Source organism: Acanthisitta chloris, unplaced genomic scaffold (assembly GCF_000695815.1).
Source record: "Acanthisitta chloris isolate BGI_N310 unplaced genomic scaffold, ASM69581v1 scaffold11209, whole genome shotgun sequence".
NCBI classification, from domain to species: Eukaryota; Metazoa; Chordata; class Aves; order Passeriformes; family Acanthisittidae; genus Acanthisitta; species Acanthisitta chloris.
In genome coordinates this window covers 41,386-57,306 of record NW_008690860.1, presented here as the reverse complement: position 1 = coordinate 57,306, position 15,921 = coordinate 41,386, and the positions used below count along the sequence as shown (strand labels likewise).

Below are 15,921 nucleotides of genomic sequence, written 5' to 3'. Positions count from 1 at the left end.
TCCTTCCCCCACCCACTACCCTGCAAAGTTTACTGAAGGCTTCATATAAGTAATTTCAAAGGCAACCAAAGGCAATGAAGCATTCCTTATTGAAGAAGACATACATCAAAATGCAGCTTTTAGGGGTTTTTTTGTCTCACAGTGAGCTAAAGTGAAGTCATAATGTGCGTAGCATGTGAAAAAGATACTTTGACATTTGGCACATTTTATATCAAGCCCCTCTTTAGAAAATTACATTGGATAGGAAAAATGCAATGTGATACCAGCTTAACAAGAGTTTTGTACTTACCAGAATTATGGCAGTAGTCCATACACTGTGGAATTTGGATTGTAAAGGCTACCAAATCTGGAGCTAGCAGAGATTCTGGCTTTCTACTCTCATTGAGCCATTTACTGCTGTGTAAGTCTCTGGTATCAGAAGGGCCTTGAATTAAAGGAATCAGCTTCTCCTTTCCACCGTCACCTAAGATGAAGATTAGAATCCTTACAGCTTTTAATGTAATAAGACAAATTTTCAACACAAACATTCACTAGTCCAAAGAGAACAGCTATTAACATTGTGAGTACAAAGAGGAAGTAGAAGAGCAGTATCATATAAACTACTGAAAAACTACCTTAATGTTTATCTTGTAAATGCCTTGATATCCAGGAGGATTTTAAATAAAGTAATCAATTATCTTAAAAATACTAACTTCATTCCCAATTTTATAACATGATCTAAGATAGATTATAGATGAAACCATGCACTCAATTTAGAGTTACTACACTTTTAATGCTCTTGACATTAGCTTCCTATTTTGTCATAGGCATTCAGAAGTTTCTGCATGTTCTTCCAGCAAAATTCTATTACAGAAATGAAAAAAACTGTTCATCAGGGGCCTCAAAAGCTTCACCAGCAAAGTACATGCTTGTAGCATTAATGGAAAATGAGACATTAAACAATCAACAGAATACATCAATATTTTGTTACAAATAAAGCAAAGTGCAACAGTGTTATTCCTCTTTCTTCAGTGCTTTTAGATCAATATTTGTCTCTTATTGTCTTTATTTTCTTACTCAGTGTAAAAATTGACTGTACTGGGGCCAGACTGGATCATCATGACATACTTAATAATAACAAAAATCCCCAAAACAGAATACAAAAAACCCACTCTGATTCATAGGAACAATGAGTAAATTCTTGTTTCAGTAACTCTCCTTGTAAAATGCAAGGCCAATTCTCCTATACAGGCAATAAAGTTTTACATGGTCCAGCTGCACATACCTGGGGCTTTGGCACAAATTTTTATTGATCCCACGGTCCCAGAGGCACATTTGACCAATGATGTGCTGCAGTACTTCAATTCAACATTCTGGATTGAGCCCTCAAGAGTTGGCAGGGGATTCTTAGATTTCACACCTAATAAAAGAAAACTGCAAATGTACTAGCCTGTTGAATTTAAATATTTTTATATTCCTTCACCAAGGCATTAAAACTTAATTATACTTTAATTATCTACCTTAGATATTCTTACAGCATTTTTGTTGTGATTCACAGTTTTTAAAAGAAAGTGAGAGAATGCTGCATATGGGCTTTTGACTACAAACAGATATGCATGAAATATGTATAGATACCACGAGGAAAAGACACAAGGCCACTTAGAAACTGGAATAATAAATATATATATATACACATATATATACACTTTTCACTTTATAAGGGCCATGTCAACTATTCTCCTTCATGTTTTTATTATGGCCATTTGATTTCAGGATTTTAAAATGACTAAGTGTTTTCAGCCTTCATTTAGACAACAACATTTTACTCAGTAGCAATGTAAAGCATTAAATCCATGCAGCTGAACAGCACAGAAGGCCAACAGCACACTTGCCATTTTTCAACGGAAACTGGAGTTCAAACCTTGCCTTAGGTCACAAGTGGAAATAAGTTTTGGTGGTCTTTCCTCAGCCCCCATGTGTGAGCACCAGAAAACTACTGCACCACTTGGAAGAAATCAGTGCTGTTGGCAGTCACTTCTGAAGAGCTGCCTAGAACCACGGCAGAAGCAGCAGGGGATCTCACAAGCCAAGACTGAGGTATGTTGGCAGAGCTCAAGTGCAGCCCCCCAAAACAGCCCCAGAGCATAGGTGGAGGAAGCCAACCCTCCTATTCTGTACAGCACTGCCGATCAGAAAAAAAACACATAAATTTACTTGCAAATTAGAAATAAATAGTTTCAGCACCTGTAAGAAGTATGAAAGGAAAAACTAACAGAAGTTACAATTTTTTATGGGTTTTTTTCCCCCCTCATGCAGATGTGACTTGGAATTTGTCAGTTAAAATTGGCAAGGAGCTTGCTAATTATGCAAACATTAGTAGAATTATGGAACTGTTTCCTCGTGTGTGTAACATGGAATTTGTTCCAAATTCCATAATTATGCAAGGAAAGTATTATGGAATATCAGGTTAAAAAAAAATTAAAGCAGTTTGATACATATTTCAAGATAGTTACACACATTCAAAAAACTTAATATATTACCTACAGTGTGAATTATTTTTTTGAAAAAATCTCTCAAAGTCTTAACCAAAAGAACAACCTTTAATATATATTAACTAGCAATGAGAAAATCCTAAAAAGGTTATAGGAAACAGAAGATTTAACATTAAACCTGGTAATTCTGCTTAGTTCACTGTGCCTGTTCCAGTTCTTAAACACTGAAGAGTATTTGGCAGCGCACATAAAATCATTTCGCAGACTTCTTGACATGTATTTTTTTCTGGTAAGATATTAAAATAATTTTTTAATAAAAGGTACTTCCCAAGATAGGAAGACAGAAGCTGCATCCAAAGGGACACACAGCACTTCGTAAAGCATCCTCCAGTCTCAAAGCAGATATCACATTCTACGTGTACTTTCTTATCAAAATTAAACCTGTCTTCTGTCTTCAAGGTGTGCCCAGCTTTTCCCTAATTTGCTATCCAGGAAAGCTTCAGGCTCAAAGAATGCTCACTGAAACCCATTTGTGTGCCTTCCAAGACAACACCCCATAGGTACTCAATCTGAAAGATCAGCTACCAGTTTCAGTCCCATGAACAGATCCTCATTCCTGTTCTTGCCCAGGGTAAATTTCTTTTGAAGCTGAAAATCCCCTTTGATCTATGGCATTGATTTGTAAAATGCAGCTAGGATATCTGTAGGCATTTCTGCCTACTCAAACTTCCTGGAAACTTGTGCAAATAGAGGTCATTGTGCTACAAAAAACCCAATAAAACCTGAAATCTGCTTTCTTCATCTTCTGCCTATTCCAAAACAAAGATTATAAAATACTACTAGTACCAGCCAATATTACAGCCAAAGCAAATCCAGTTCATAATTTGACCCCCATCTTTTAAGTCCTCTCAAAATCAGTATCTTCTTGCTGTTTCCATCTTTCAGCAACTCTTTTATGCCTCAAAATACTAGGTGTGATGTCCAATACATTTCTCTCACTTCCATACTGAAGACTAAGTACTTTTAAAACTAAATCATTTTCATAATGGAATCCACTTTTAGAAGCATTACCCTGGACAACTTCTCTTCACTGAGACAAACTTTCCATGTTAGTTACATGCATAGCATACACTTTTAGCATCCTCTCTGAAAACTCTATTTCTGTTCAGTTCTATTCCCTCACCAAAAGACTTCTGCACTCGTTCAATTTCAGCCAGATATGACAGCACTATCAAAGGCATTTATTTTCTATAATCTTCACTAAAACAAGGGTATATTTGTCCTGTTTACTGTCCAGTCATGATATTCATGACCATCAGCAAAGCATAGCTCAAATAAACCAGTGCACTTGTCTTCACCCAGCCAGCAGTTAGGATTCATGATGGGAAGTTCGGAAAGCTTAACAACTTGGCCTTCAAAAAATCCACAAACCCTCAATACATGATCATATCATGAACAATTATATTTCAATTCATATGAAGAAGCAACTGTTGGTAGTAATAAGATATTTCTTTCTAGAACGCCTGTCAGACAGGATGAACACTTCCTCCATTGTTTCCAACTATTCAAAAAGAAAATAGGAAGGTATTAGGAAAACATACCATAATCATGTCCCTCCTTTTCTACATTTCTTTGACACCAAATGGCAACATCATTCTGCTCTCAGCTGTAACACCTAATAACCACAGCACACCATAGTGATCAAGGAGAAGTTTCAAGAAAAAAATTAATTCTGCTCAGCTTTCACAGCTCTGGACTCAGAAATACTCAGAAAAGTCATTTATTATTTACCAAGTCTACAATTACAGAGTCTACAATAAGGAACCTGGGACGTCTAACTAGACTTTCATCAGAGAGACAAAAATCACCTAAGGTGATTCCCCTAGTCAAAGCACAGAAAGTTTAGAAACTTCTGGTGAAGCATTTCTAATGACTGGGATTAATACAGGACCATGTTTTCTCCAGTCTCCGAAAATTTTTGGAAATCATGAACCATCCCTCATAAACTTATCAAACTGGCATGGTGCTCTACAGAGAAGAAAGAAGCCTCGCTTCCTACATGCACTTCTGACAATCTGTAGCTTCCACCTCTGTAACTTTACTTCTTTCCAAATATTCTATTATTTCTTTCATGTTGATAATATCATTATAAAATCAAAGTACTAACAGTTGCACACATAACTAAAATATTCATTTAATACCTATTTCAGCAAAAAAAAAAGTTTCAGCCAGCAAAGACTAGGTCTTCCTTCCCTCCCCACAACGTTTGTAAGCTTTTTAGAAGTAGTGTCTTCTCAAGGGACTGACTGAGCAGGAAGATGTTCAAACTTCTAGATAAGAAATGCTCTATGCCTCCAAGTACTAGCACAAATCTAGTATAGAGACAAACAGACCACAACATTTTAATTAAGACATTGAGTATGAATTTGAAGAGGAACCAGGAAAACCAAGTTTATCATTGCCAACAGCAACATAACACAATGTCATGCAAACGAAGCATTAGAAAGACTTGTTTCCAAGGTGCAAGACAAGAGAGTGGGATTTGTGCTGTAGTCATTCCTTGGAGGGAAGGAGGGAAACATGCCTGCCTCCATCGAACATAACCTATGGCTGCTTCCAGATACAAATTACAGTTTTCTAGATGTGTGATTTTTGTACTGGAAACATCTTGCCCATTGTAGACTGATTTGCAGTAAAAATCCAGTGTTTCTTTCCCAATATGTTACGTTTATGCTTGGTGATCAAACACAGCTTGTTTTACTTGATTCAGACACAGAATACAACACAACACCAACGATCTAAAATGCTGTTCTTTCCACACTGCAGAATCCAAAACCAGGCAGGAACATTTACTAACTTAAAATCTACTACACTTTGACAATTTACACCTTGCACACACTAATTCACTTGAATTTTTACTCCAAGCCTAAAGAGCCATTCTGTTCCAGAAACACGCAAGAACTATTGCACCATTAAGGAAGGCTTCCCCACACTTTAAAGCAAACACTCACATCCTCCCCCTAGTTCTTCTGGTTACAGCTTTGGTCTGTTCCATGAACATAACCCTACCACAGAGACTGCCCTAACTCCTGCATTCAGTGTCATTCTATGTGCAAGCAGGGGGGCATCAAATACCTAAAGGCAACTCACAACTGTGTCTATAGATCAGACCAGAATTTCTGCTAATAAGCCTATTAATGCTGAGCAGTCATTTAAGATCTGTTTAAGAACATTACCTAATTAGCGACTTTACCAATGACCTACACATCTTTTTCCAAGTCATGGTAAGGTGAATTTGCAATGGATTACTGGCAAACCAAGCAACAAAAACCTAAAATGATCAATAAAAAAAAGACAAGAAAGCAGCAGAAGAGCTATGTTACTCATTCTGAGGACAACAGTCAGGACTGTGTGCTGCCAAATCCCTAAAATACAATAAATCATTCTTTAGAAAGATCATAAAAGAGAAAACTGCAAAATATGGAATAGGAAATGAAAAAGGCATGACTAAAACTTCTAGAAGCAACCCCACATGAATTGTCCCCATATTTAGCTTATAACCTCAGAAAGAAAAATTCCATTATTTAAAGCATTAAGTACAACAAACTACAGTTTAGCAACATGATATAGTTAAAGACTGTCACATAGTTGTCAAAATGATTTCAAACTCAGTAAAAAGATCAACCCATTAATAAAAGTAAGGAGCTATTAACCAAATGAAGTAATATTTAGAACTAAGTCTTACTGGAATCAAGGCAAAAAATGTCAAATTATTTTTACAGAAACATATATTTAGGTTTTACATGAATAACACAGAAAAGCAAATAAACAAATTGATGCATATGAGAAACCACATTTCTTTCCTCAGAGATTCTCATTTGTGTTCAGTGCCTGCTTAAGCAGTGGCCTCACTGACAACTTTTGAAATTCTGTACTGAACTGGGTTAGAGATGGCACTTCTGAGGAACTTGAAGCTAAAACCAAACTTAATTCCTTCCTCCTTGCAGTAAGAACATAACAGAAGCCACAAAGACCAGCTCTAACTGGCACCAGTCCTACTTCTCATGTTCAAAGCATTGGGGGAACATAAGCTTTCATGTTCAATTGCAATAAAACAGCAGCAATATAGGAACTTCAATATCTCTTTCGATCATTCTGCTTCCTCACACACATCACCTGGAAAACACCAGGGGTTTGTGTTTGGGGTTCCCCTCACTCTTTTTTTAAATTGGAAAAACGGAGAAAAAGAGATTTTTCTAAAATTTAGAAGCCAGGGTATAAATACTTTCTCAGTTTTTTCTGTAATAAAAATGTAATAAAAATGTAATAAGAAATAAAAAATGAAGTTTCCCAAGCATCACAGAATCAAGATTGGTGGAGCTATCTAAGATCATCCAGTCCAACCATCAACCTGCCACTCTGCTGTAACCCCTAAACCATATTCTCCAGCACATGATCCAGACACCTCTTAAACACTTCCAGGAATGGTGAATCCACCACCTCCCTGGGCAACCTATTGCAGTGCCTGATCACCCCAACAGGGGAAAAAAATATTTCCTAACACCTAATCTGAATCTCCCCTGTCTCAGCTTATGACCATTCCCTCTAGTCCTCTCATTGCAGACACGGCAGAAGAGACCATCCCCCATCTCTCTACAACCCCCTTGCAGGTAGTTGTAGAGTGATGCGGTCACCCCGAGCCTCCTCTTCTCAAGGATAAACAAACCCAACTCCCTCAGCCATTCCTCATACAACATGTGTTCTAGACCTTTTATGAGCCTTGTTGCCCTTCACTGGACTCACTCCAGTGCCTCAGTGTCCTTTTCAAATTGAGGGGCCCAAAACTGAGCACTGTACTCGAGGTGTGGCCTCACCAATGCTAAGTACAGGGGGATGATCACTTGCCTAGTCCTGCAGGCCACATTCCACACCACCTTCCATTTCAACTGTGGAGCTCATTTCTCTAAGGCACATCTATTCAAATAAGCTACTTGACAACTATGAAACTAATAAAGCCTTCATATGGGTTTGTATTGCCCTTAAAAACCTTCATTCACCAAAAGAGAGGCAAACCTTATAGTGCCATGTAACATACCTGCTATGTAAAAGACAAGAAATGCCATATCTCACCAGGATCTACACTTGGTCGTAAGCTTCCCTGTAACACACATGACATCTGGTAACCTGTTTGCTGTCAAACAGAATACCCAATGTCTGAAATCTGTCCCAAGCTCAGTTGGATCATTGAATATAGGACAGCACAGCTAGGGACAAAGTAAAAGGACTAACAAGTTGAGGATTCTAAAGGATGGACACAAGTAATTCTTTGAGTAATAAAGAAACTGCAAAGGTTTATAAAAATTCAAAAGAAGGGCAGATGTGTTCAGTATTATCAAAAGATAATAGAGAACATCTAAGGTGTAATCATTAACAGTTAATTTCCTCAGCTGCTAAGGATGGTGGGGGAAGAAAAAGAGAATGTTAACATCTTGCAGTTGGGAAGTGAAGAAAGCCAGCAGTTGTGTGGTCAAAAGATGGACAACAAAGGTTGCTGCTGCAACCACTGACTGTGAAGGAGCAGGAAATGGCAGGAAGGCAGTAATTCAGACAGAGTGGGTAAATAAAATATGAGAGAGATTAAACAGATTAAAATACAGTATGTATCAGTATTCTCTTGAACAATCTCCCTATGATTCTCCTTCTCAGAGAGTATATGCTGCTTTAAAAACAGAAAGATCTGAGGTTAACCCCTAATATGGTGTTTTTCTTTCACATAGATGACAAGATTTCATTTTCTTTAAAGAAGAGTTCTGTTTCTAACTGGCATATCATTCTTACTCAAACACAGTTTTTATATTGCACTGCATTTCTTTAGATCACTGTGCTCTGCCCAGCATTTTAAATACAGATTGTTTAGGACAGACTTAAAAACACAATGCTCTAATTTCAACAAAATGTCTGTATTTTCTTTTAAATAATCTATGCAACTACTGAAGACTTAAAGAAAAACAGTGTATTTAGTGTCTGGAATGGCAGTTTCTTACACCAGGAGAATATTAACCTTTAATCCTTGAAATCATTAAAGAAATGTTTGTAGAAATATTTTTAGCCTCTTTATCTGGTCAAAGTACTGGAAGTTAAGTCGTGTCTGTACAAACCAATCATTTCACCAGCAGTTTTATATTTCTTTAAAGCCTCATATAAAAAGCACCTGCTTAAAGTGAGTAATGGAGTTTTATATTCATTGCACTTAGGAACAGCGTATGTAACCTATTCCGTTTTCCTCCCTTGTGGAATATATTTCAGCTTATATTGCACAGCACATTACCGATGTGTATAAAGACTCTCTGATCAGCAATTTGGACTGCAGACAGCAACCTGCACGAGTACACTTTTTTCACCCCTGCTTAAATACAGTATCCACTTGATTCACCAACACAAATTAAAACCATCCTTTAAAGATGGTGATCTCACCTTCACAGTGAATACATGAAGCCCATGCATGGAACACCACAGCAAGTTCAGGCTACAATCTGCAGTATACACCCTGCACACCCAACAACCAATCCACATGCTGTCAGCATTATAAAGAAGCTAGTATGTGATCTTTCCTGGCCAGAGGAGAGAAAATCTCCATCAACGTGATTCATTTTAGTAATGTGTAAAAACTTTACTGTCTGTTAAGATGCAAAAAAGAAGAAAATCCAAATGCAAGGAGTCCTGTAACATAGCACATATTAAGGACACAATTCAATTTTGGAATTTGCATCTTGTGAAAAAAAAAAGCATGAAAAAGGGTACTTCGATACTATAGCTTATTAAAGCACATGCTTGTGACATCCTTATAGCTGAGAAATTTAAGGAATTCTTCAACTCAGCATCAGGATAAGGTTTCCCTGCAGAATTTAATACTGTATTTTAATAATAGTATGAACTTGCAATAGCCTAACAACAGTCATCTTCAGTTATGACAACATTCATATTGGACTCCAGTATGCAATATGGGCATGACTGCAACAAAAAGAACATATTTGATTTTTTTCATTTAAAAAACAGTGGATTTTGATGGAACAATGGAAATAATTTTTCAACTTCTTGTATGATTACCCAGAATCGTACAATAGTATTCATGAATTTGTTGAAATATATATTACTATACTACACAAAGAAAGCACATTTATTTCAAACTGTCCTTGCCAGAGACCCCTATGCACAGAATAAACCTTCAGAAAAACAGATGCTACTTTAAAGTAGACTTTTTGCTTCTTCCATCCACATATCTCTATGTTGATAAGTTTTAAATAACATGAAAAATAAATTTGCCAGAACAACTTCAGCTAGGCATAGAATTACCTGTCAATATTATTGTACCTAAGCACTTACTCACCGAACTAAACAGGAAGAAGGGCTATATTACATTAGCTTGATTAGTACCTCATGGAAGGCTGCAGAAGTTTTGAGGTCAAGGCAAGTTTACAGAGCCCATGAGAAGTGAAAGGAATAGATATTCCGTGGAAGGAACATATATTCTGTAGTCACAGGTCTGAGGTAATATCTGTGATTGGGGAAGTACATGTTTTCTATCTTACTGTAATTAGGCTAGCACTACAGCAAGCTTGTTACAAATTTCATCTCTGATATACTTAGTACAGTAAATCTTGATAAATCTACCCAATATTAAAATACCTGAGAAAGTAAGGGCTTCAAAGTTAAAATTAAGTCCTGGTAAATCTTCACAGTATCTTAGAATGATATCCAAAGGAGATTTTGAAAAGAAAAGAAGTAAACTTTTTAATATAGAAAAACTATGAACTTTGTCTTTCCACAATATTGTTTCTTTTGCCAATTAGACATCCTTAGCATAATTTCTAATCTGCATTAAATGTCCTTATAGGTATTATATAGCTCAGCTTAGTTTATAAAAAGGAGGGCTATATATGAATACCAGTTGCATTTTTTTCAACAGAAGGATGTAAACTTATTTAGCAATCTGGTTTTCTCTTTCATCTTATCTCCAGTTTCTGTGTAGATTTATAATGCTCATTGTTTCCAATTTTAACAAATCACCTAATGGCAGAAAGGAAAATATGTTAACCTTGGAATTATTTGCAGTTGTAGAAATCCCTTTTGTCTGGCTCATGCAGGGCCTGCAATCTGTTTTAAACACAGATTGTCTGTCTTTTGTCTGACAGCCACCAAGCTGCACAAATTACTTTCTGCCTGTTCACCTGTTTGCAGCTGTGTCTGTAAGCTAAGGATTCTGTAGTTTGACTTGAGCAACCACTCCAGGATTGATGACATGTGCTGCTGATAAACTGAGCAATTTGAAGAAATTACTGGCTAAACTTATTGAAAGACATCTGTGCATGAGCTGAGAACTAGAAGCCTTCAATTGTGTGTTTGCAACCTGCAGTGGCGGCAATCTGTTTGAAGTGATATCCTTCTATGAGAGAGCTGGCCTTGCCACAAAATAACTTTACCATCTTTGCAACATATTTCTTCACACACCAGCAGAATTCTGGTCTTTTGGTCTTAAATGTACGTCCTAAATAGAGGATATAACAATAATTAGAACTTCCTATACTCATCTAGCAGAAGTAACGTCTTTTGAAGTGTTTCCATTTTTCACTTAGATTGGGCATTCCGCATTGTTTCCCAGCCTTCTCTGTTATACAGGCTAGTTCTCAGCAGTTAATGGTAGCACAAGCATCTCACAGACAATTATTCTGTTAGTCAAGACAACATGCCTTTGCAGTATTATGGTGGTACAGAGCAACTCTTCCTTCCATTTGCAGTACGTCATTACCTCTTCAGCTAACTAATATCAATGCCTGAGATTTCTGCATTTAAACTCAGTACGCAAAAACTTGTATTTCCAAGCCATGTGAACTTGGATAACATTTGAGCTCCTGGAGCATACTTGCAGATGTTCATTTTAAGGACAAGAAGCCCAAGACTGTTCTCTCAGGGTGAGCATGTGCATGCATATGTGTGTACGTATGAAATTCTTTGGGTTTTAAAAAGCTCCACCAGCATGGTGAGCTGTGTGTGATGGCTAGTCACTTCTAAGCTGTGCACTACATTTAGCAAAATAAATTACTAAGTCCTTTGGGACACATTCTGTAGTAATATACTTCAATGTTGCTTCCATTTCCTATGTTCTTACACATTTAGCATAAACATGCTTCAAGTATATGTTGTGAAAGAGTAAGCCAAAGCAGAATTTTCCATATCTTCAAATGTTTTAGTAGCCCAGAGTAAACAACAAATTAAAAATACTACTAAAATTGCTTCAGACAGTAATAAGAAAAAAATTAATTGAAGATAAAGTGTGTTAAGCCTAAAAATATAACTAAATGCTTAGAGAATTTCCACAGCATGTAGTCAGAAGCACAGAAATTGTCCACTTTCACATCAGCACATTAACCCCTTCTCCCCTAAGCCCTCATTTTAGGCATTTAAAAAGGATTAAGTGTGCAGTACTTAAGTACCTAAAACAAACTATTCATTTCACCTTGTTGTCTTTGCAACTACTTCATAACCAAAAGTCAAGGTACTGACTAAAATGATTCATCAAAATTTATATCTGAGCTGTTTGTTAGTTTCAGCAAATTAAATTAGTGCTTCCATTGTAATTCTTTAATATTTGAAAGCAAGTTTTACCTTGAAAAGTATCTTCACAAACAAGACCTAAACACAATGATAACAATTTTCAAAATACACGTTACAGCTGATGATAAATTATCACTGTGCTTAAACACAGTTGAAAATAGGAAAGCAAAGCTTTCAAGTTAAGTAGCTATATAAATTGGGCTTTCACATTTCAGAACCCATAAACTGGATTCACCACAGAGCTGAAGTGACGCCCTGGAAAAAATAACATATAGCACAGTGTATATGCATACAATAAATCAAGTCCTGATTATGTGCAGCTAATAACTATACATCACTAATAATAAAACCCTTAAGATACCATGCTACAGGAGGTATCTAAGTAAACACAGCATGTTTTTATCTTCAATGTCTATGCGTATTGTGAGCTCAAGCATTTTTAATGTCAGCTTTTATTTTAAAAGAGCTAAGTCGTGAGAACATTCTTATGTACCACTTCATAACTCTGACACCAAGTATGTATAAAAAGATTAGCCTTTATTTAGTATAAAATCAGTTGGCAGTTTTACATCTGTGCAATGCAACATAAATACCCCAGCTGGCATCTCAAGCTCACACACATATGGACTTCAAAACAGAAACTTCCTTATTTGCAGCACTGCCAGGGTAATTTTGTATACTCTGCATACTACAGCTATTTGTCAGGCCCCTGCAGGTGTGCACTGCACATAAACACACAGCTGTAGTCTAGCAAGCCAAGTGTTCCATCAAACACATAAAGGGAGACCTCAGCAGCTGGATTAGTCATCCCTGCAACAGGTCCAGGGAGAACAATATGGGTTAGTATTTTTGGAAAAGCATGGATGGTAAATTTATGATTATGCTGGCCTTACCAAATAACTGCTGGATTGTGTCATTTTTATGCAATGTCTACTTATTAAAGTTTTTGTTAGAATGGCTGGAACAGACTGAATATTTTTTAGTTTTTAATATAAACAATAAGGTAGTTTATGTATAAAATAGTTTATTAAGTGCAAAATGTTAAAAGGTTTTCATGCTAGTGGTTGGTTTTTGACAGATGTTACAATTATTTGCATTGGCTTTAACAGACAAATCGCTGGAATCAATTATAGTTAGTATACCAAAGTTTCTTACTAGTTACATATTATGCTTTGTCACATTTACCATAACTACATAGGATTTTTCTATGTCTTTTTTTGCTCTAAATGCTTAGATCACAGGTGAATTTCTAAAGACACTTGATGGAGAAGTGCAGAATAAACACTTACTGTGATTAACTTGCTTATTCAAGCTATGATTTTAATAAATTTAAAAAACCAACCAAGATTACTCTCTCTCAGTACTGTTTAGAAGATAGAAGCATGCACAGAATTTCATGGTGGTCATACAGATGTTTAAAATATTTTAATCGACCAGAAAAAGCAGTAAACCTAATTTTATGCAAGTTTCCTTTAAGAAACTTCGCATGTCAAAAGCAAGAATAAAATGAAGCAGCAAGAAAAGGAATAAAACTTTTTAAACAATTCGCCACCTATGTATCCAGAAAGTTCACTCTATGGTACGTATTTCAACATTTAAAAACTGCCTCAGAAAAGATGAGAAACTATGAACACTATCAGGACAAATTCCAGATGCATTTCATCCACTAAACTTCGAGTTGAAATGTGCAGGCACCTGTGCTTGCTTCTTTTTGGTGTTTGTTTAGAATCACAAAAATGTACCACATCTTACCGACAGCTCTCTTTTCTGAAGATGACATATTTACACATTTGTAACAGCTCTTTCAGATTTCATGTGCCAGGAGGAAGATGTCAGCTCCATACATTGGTACAGTGCCACTGACCAGCACTGAGAACATAACCACATTTTTCCTTGCATACAGCAGGACTTGGCAGCACCTGGGAACACTATGAGCAGGAATCCATTCCCAACTGCCCCTGCTTCATTAACTTAATTGCATCATTTCAAGAAAGAAGAGAAGGTGCTTCCTAAAGGTCACTTTCCTAAACATGACCTAATGACATTTCAAGACTGTGTATGTGTCATCCACCAGGAATATCACTACCGTTGGCTCAGAAATGTACATGAAGGTTATGTTAACATTATGGTAACATAAGAACTAATAATTGTAATTCCTGATAGGTAACTAATAATCACAGTAATTTCCTCATGTCATATAAACATAGCTGGTTCTGTAAGCCAAACAGGTTGTAGTAAATGCTGAAATGGCACTCGTGGCACCAAAGATGAATAGTACTCACGTATACTCGGTATGGGAGCCACTAAAACATGTCATAACAAAGTCATAAAGAAACACTTGAAACAAAAAATGGACATTTATGATATAGGGAAATTGGAAAAGTTCATTATTTCTTTTTATGCAAACAACTACCTTTCTAAATCAAAAAAGAAATCAGGGATACACACGGCACCCATCTTGAATCCACAGCGTACAAAACAGAAAGCATAAAGCTTTACCCATGAAATTACTTATCTGGTAAACTGAAGACAGAGTCCATATCAAAGACACACTAATAAATGGAATATGGCACAAGAGACTGACAGTTTGAAGGCAGTTTTCAAGATTTAATGGCATATTACACCATTGATGAACAAGCCACATTTGAAAGAACATTTAACTGTTCTATTAAAATTACCTACAGTCACATAGGAGCTTTTGAGAAATCAGTAGGCCCCATTTCAGAAAGAAAACCCCTAAAGTATCTTTCTTGAAAAAGAGCTGAAGATGATCACAATATTATAGTGCAAAATAATTTGATGTCCATAAATCAAAACTGTGCCTTTCCAAAAAGGTGACTTCTCAGGACATCTTTAAGAAAGTGTTTCTGTGAATATTACAAAAAAAATTTAAAATAGGAATTAGCAGTTGTGAGCGTTAACATTACACAGTGACCTACAATGGAATATAAATAAGAGAGAGCAAGGAGAAGGACAAGGGGCATTGCTTCCCTGGGTGTTACAGTGATGCAATGGATTATAAACGGATCTATCAACCAGAAACTTGTGTTTTAATTCTGGCTTTGGCAGGTATTTCCCGTCCAACCTCAAGGGAAAAAAGCATTCAACTTATGAGCATTAATCTTTCTACAGAAATATGACATCTTAGAGGGGCATTTATTCATTAGGCAGGGATTCATGTTTTGCAGCATTTTTATTATTATTATACATATTAATCACTACACAACCATCACACAACTATTACAGTGTTATATATGTAGATCTAAATTTTTATACTTTTACACAGACATAAACCAAGACAATCTTCTAAATTAACTGAAAGCCACAACAATGGCTGTTACATATCTGTCCTAGGGCTGCCATGTGGCTCAGACTCAGTCTTTCCAGAAGCAAAACTTCAATATCACTGTTGGATCCAAACATATGTTCTACTAAAAGCATCACTGTATTTTGGTACTACAAATGCACAAGTGTCCATTACTGGGGGTGAGAGGTGGAATGTCCTAGTACGAGACAGAAGATCAGGAAGGAGAGCCCTGAACACTCTTATAGTAATAGGACTCCACAAAAGAGAAAGTCTTACAGAAGCCTTTTAGGACCTACTTATCTGAGCACACTAAAGAGGGAACTTGGCTTGGCTTCGTTGAATCTGGTCTGAGCTTTCCAAGATAACCCTTTCCAGTTTAAAAAAAAAAATTTACAAATTTAGGCAAATCATGATGCAGCTTTTCCTTGGCCTGTTCTCATATCCTAAGGAACTGCATTAATTAACCACACAACTAAGCCACAGAGCCTCTTCTTCGTCTAGAGACCTCAAGCAAGTGAAACACTCTCAACA

General features: G+C 36.5%; 1 long non-coding RNA gene across 1 annotated transcript in view; it reads right to left on the bottom strand.

Annotated features, from left to right (window-relative positions):
* Positions 1-287: 287 nt before the first annotated feature.
* The window catches only part of LOC103809180, a 40,649-nt gene continuing 25,015 nt past the window's right edge, over positions 288-15,921 (bottom strand). Inside the window, exons 2-3 of the long non-coding RNA XR_624794.1 lie at positions 1,265-1,399; positions 288-463 (exon numbers count right to left, since the gene is read on the bottom strand). This is a non-coding gene — a long non-coding RNA (uncharacterized LOC103809180). The remainder of the gene's footprint in view (positions 464-1,264; positions 1,400-15,921) is intronic.